At 32.1% G+C, this 4,858-nt stretch overlaps 1 pseudogene; it reads left to right on the plus strand.

The window, feature by feature from the left end:
• The first annotated feature begins 1,805 nt into the window (after nt 1–1,805).
• On the plus strand, nt 1,806–4,054 carry LOC145112956 (pentatricopeptide repeat-containing protein At3g58590 pseudogene; annotated as a pseudogene).
• The last annotated feature ends 804 nt before the right edge of the window (nt 4,055–4,858 follow it).

A 4,858-nucleotide genomic window follows, 5' to 3' on the forward strand; every position in this document is an offset into this window, starting at 1 on the left:
CCTGATTGACGAGTAACTAATAATGATGTTATGGAGTTTGGAGTTTGTTATCAAGTTGAATCGCTTTGGCATCCTTGTTTACACGAAAGAGATCTTCAAGATTCTTCCATACTTGACATATTGTGGTGTCTTTCTTCAAAATCATTTGAATAAGTGATTGCGTTAAGGTTCCATAAGTACATAACTTTACTATGAAATCATTTTTTTTTTACAATTCTTGTTCGTTTGGCTTGTTGTTTGTACCATCAAGATGATCAAACACTATGTATTTAATATAATGAGTTAGAAATAATTCGCGCCAAGTGTCACAATTTAAACGATCAACATCTGATGTGAGTGGGATATGCGTTTTTATGTTCGTAATCCCATAAGATTGGTATTGACCACCATTGAAATAAGAGAAATGAGGGAAGAAGAGTTAAAGATGAGATCGATAGAGAAAGGTGTCGATAGATCGGCTAGGGTTATGAAAGAGAACGTTCTGATACATGTAATCTTGTTATTTTTTTCCCATAATTAAAAATATTACATTCCACCAATATAAATATGGATACAACACTAAAGGACTAAATACAAATGGGTTGCTATACAAAAGACTACACAAAAATACATACAAGTGTATAAAACACAATATAAGAAATACATCTAACAAAGTGGTTATAGGACATTTGTTTTGTGTATGAGTTGAAAACGGATTTTTTTTTTTTTTAAACGTGATTATTTGAATACCTAGAAATCGTGTGTGAGAATATTAAAGTTAAAAAATGCCCACATTAAAACATGAAATTTTAATTTGAACTTGTATCGATCAATCATTCCTACATAAGTAATTAAATAGTGGATTTGTAATTTGTTTGCTTTTAATTAAACCTTAAAAAATATTTTACATAAATAATAGTCTTAAATCAATTGTAATTAGATTGCTATTAAACGATTAGTGAGTGGCATATGAATATGTTTTTTCTTTCAATATTTTCTAGTTATCAATCTTTATATGCAAATCATATTTTTGCGATTGTTTAGTATTAGTAACCTCAATTGGAAATTATATTCTTAGTCATCGTTATGGTGTTATTGTCGTTGCTTTATTGAGTTATTGATCAAATTTCTCCTTCTACATATTTATGTAGGGAAAAGTAATTATGTTTCAAAATCGTCTAAAAAACATCATCCAAATTTGATTTATTCAGAAAACGCCATCCAAGTAAGGTCAAAAACACCACCAAATTACGTACTTTGTTCAAATGTCAATTTACGGTAACATATATTTACCGATAAAAATAATTAATGAAAAAAACAAGGAAAATTTACTTAGAAGGACAACTATGTTTAAAAATAGTTCAAAAAAAATCATTCAAACTTGGTTTGTTTAGAAAACATTATCCAAGTAAAGTCTTTCTTCAAAAAACACTAACAAACTATATGTGTTGTTCAAATGTTACTCATTGGTAACCTGTTGTTGCATGATAAATGATGACTTGGCCTAATTATTGTTGACTTGACATAATAATTAGTGATATGACATTAATTGATATATTCCTCATTTAAAAATCAATTTAAGGCTTTTTTATGATCAGACGACTGAAATTTGTGAAAAGAATGGGATTAATGTCCGTTAGTAGCTCAAGGACCGGAATTTAAGGAAACTGGGGGATGCATAACAGTTTGAAATTCATTCCAATTAAGCCATGACCTCTGAAATCCATTACAGTTTAGTCATGACTTATTGCTAGGCAATATGCAAATAGCAAGTAGATTTCACCGCACTACAAATTGTTAAAAATATAAATTTGTCCAAAAGTCACAAATGGTGCCTCCACAGGTTGACATCCAATCCAACCTAGTAGTAAGCAATCCCCCAAAAGCAACCAAAATATTCCTTGGTGAATCGGGTCATCCATGCACCGAGTCGTCAAATGAGCCATGTTAATAAAGCCCAAACTTGTTCGCATTGGCCCACAGGATGCCCGAAGAGGGCCCGAATGAAAGACCCTCGGAGCAAATCTTCTAGAGAGCGGACCTTTTGCTTCTACTCTTTTTCTCTTCTAAAAAGAACTCAAAATCGAAAAAAGAAAAAGAATCTTCTATTCAAGACATTCTTGTGTAGTCAGGTTACAAATTGGCATAAATATTCAAGACACTATGACGACGATGGGATTTACCTTACCGCAAACTGAATTCTTCCATAACAATCTTATGTCTCTTTACGCTACACTGGGCTACATATCTGTTGCCCGCAAAGTGCTCGATGAAATGCCTCCAGAAAAGTCGTCTCTTATAACACCATGATTGGTGCTTACAGTCGTAATAAGGAAGACAAGGAAGGTTTCAATTTGTTTGCTGACATGAGGAATCATGGATTCTTTCCAACTCAATTCACATACGACAGTCTTTTCTCGTGTGATTCATTAGACATTCAGCAAGGATTCTGTTTACAAGCAGTGGCCATGAAGAGCGGGTTTCTCTTTTCTGATGCTTTTGTGGGAACTGCTTTGTTGGGTTTGTTTGGGAGAAAAGGTTACATCCGTGAAGCATTCTGGGTGTTCGAGGAAATGCCTTTCAAGAATCTAGTCACATGGAATGCAATCATATCTTTGTTTGGACATCAAGGTTATGCACACGGGTTTGTTATTAAGTTTGGATTAGGATACAATATAGCAATTGCTAATTCCCTTGTTAAAATGTATGGAAATTGGAAAGTGTGCAAGTAGCACATGTCTAGCACAAAAAATGTTTAAAATGATGCCGAATAAAGACTTGCTGACGTGGAATACAATTATTGGAATACTGGCTAAAGGAAAATAACCCATAAAAGCAATAGAGTTCTTTTCCAAGATGTATATACATGGTTTTCTTCCAAACAAGATCACGTTTCTGAATGCTATCACTTCATGTACAAGATTAGTTAACCTAACTTATGGAGAACTCATCCATGCTAACATTATCAAGAACCAATTTGAAAAATGTTATCTTATAAAAACTTCATTAGTTAATCTATACGCTAAACATGATCAATTAGATTATGCTCATCGTTGTTTTGACAAAATACATAACAAGAATTTGATTTCTTGGAATGCTTTAATTTATGGATATTCTTGTAAACAATGTTCACCATCTATCATCCTATTGATAAAAATGATACACTCGGGTGTTTCTTTAGTTGTAAAGTCAGTTTTAGCTACATAACTCAAGGAAGTTCATTCTTTAGTTGTGAAAACCGGATACCATTCAAATGAATATGTAACTAGTTCCCTTATGACATCATATGCCAAAAAACGGTTTCCCTTATGCATTGAGATTCTTTCAAGATTCCAAAATCCCACTTTTGATTGTTCATACGAATGTTATTGGTGGGGTGTATAATAGAAATGGTGAGTATAATAAAACTCAAGAACTATTTTGTGAAGTGGAAAAGCCCGATATTGTTTCATGGACCATTTTGATTGTAGCTTGTTCGCGTAAAGGAGACTACAAGGAAGCTTTTGAGCTTTTTCAACACATGTTGATTGACCGAATTCGACCCGATAATTACACATATGTTAGCTTGATAACTATTTCCACAAACTTATGTAACCTTCTTTTGGGTAGTTCTCTTCATGGACTTATGATAAAATCTAGTTTCAATCATTTTGACATAATGGTAAACAATTTAATGATCAATATGTATGGGAAATGTGGAAGTATTCAGGGTTCAATTATGATTTTTGAAGAAATGATGGAGAAAAATGTGATATCATGGACAGTTTTGGTTTTGGCTCTTGGTTTACATGGTATTAAACCTGATAAGATTGCTTTCATGGCTGTTCTTTCGGCTTGTAGACATGTGGGATTAGTGAAAGAAGGATTGGAATTGTTTGAAATAATGAAAGAAAAATATGGAATTGAACCAGAATTGGAACATTATCTTGTTGTTGTGGACTTGATGGTAAGATATGGCGACCTAAAAGAAGCAAAAAAGTTGATTTCAGAGATGCCTTTTCCACCAAATGCAAGCATATGCCGAAGCTTTCTTGATGGTTGCCATAGACAAAGAACAAAAACTCAAGCATGTTAATAATAATTATGTATGTTGAATCTTTATAGTTGTTCTTTTTACATATAAATGGTCGATTGCAGTTTCTTTGCATAAAATGGCATACCTAATACCAATGCATGATAGGTGTTTGATAAAATGTCTGAATAAAAATTAAGCACCTAACACTTCCCTTAACCATTGAATCACACAGATTGTTGTATCTATCAGTTTTGGATTTGATCCTGAATTGATCCAGTTTTGTTAAGTACAAGATTCTCATTCTCATTCTAATATAACACATCGACAATATAAATTGGTTGAAAATATGATATGTATTATAATTAGATCGTTGTTGCATAACTTAATGGAATTTCACACAAATAAGAAATGCGTTAAATACCCACAATTGTAAGTTGTAACACATTTATTTTCATTTTGGACAATCTTTCATTTTGCACAATGGTTTGTTTATGGTACTATTTATTATGAAACAAACAAATTAAGTAAGCTAAATTAGATAAAATGTCTGGACGTAACATAATGAAGATGTTATATTAATTATTAAAAAAAATAGAAGAATTTTTAGCATGATTTTTCTGTGACATTGTTGACTTGTTGGTAGAAAGAAAGTAAATATAAATAAAAGTCATTATATGTTGGTTATATTTACGGTTTAATAAATTTTTATATATATACTAGTTGTGTGCCCACGCAAAACGGCGGCAACAAATAGTTTCCGGACGGTGATTAATTTATTTTGATGAATAGTTTTCTTGCGGCTATCAGATCAAACCATAAAAAGCTTTAAGTATAACCAAGTTACAATATTGATAATTTGTTCGT

The sequence above is a fragment of the Lactuca virosa genome, chromosome 5 (assembly GCF_052849685.1).
Source record: "Lactuca virosa cultivar CGN04683 chromosome 5, Lactuca_virosa_CGN04683_v6, whole genome shotgun sequence".
NCBI classification, from domain to species: Eukaryota; Viridiplantae; Streptophyta; class Magnoliopsida; order Asterales; family Asteraceae; genus Lactuca; species Lactuca virosa.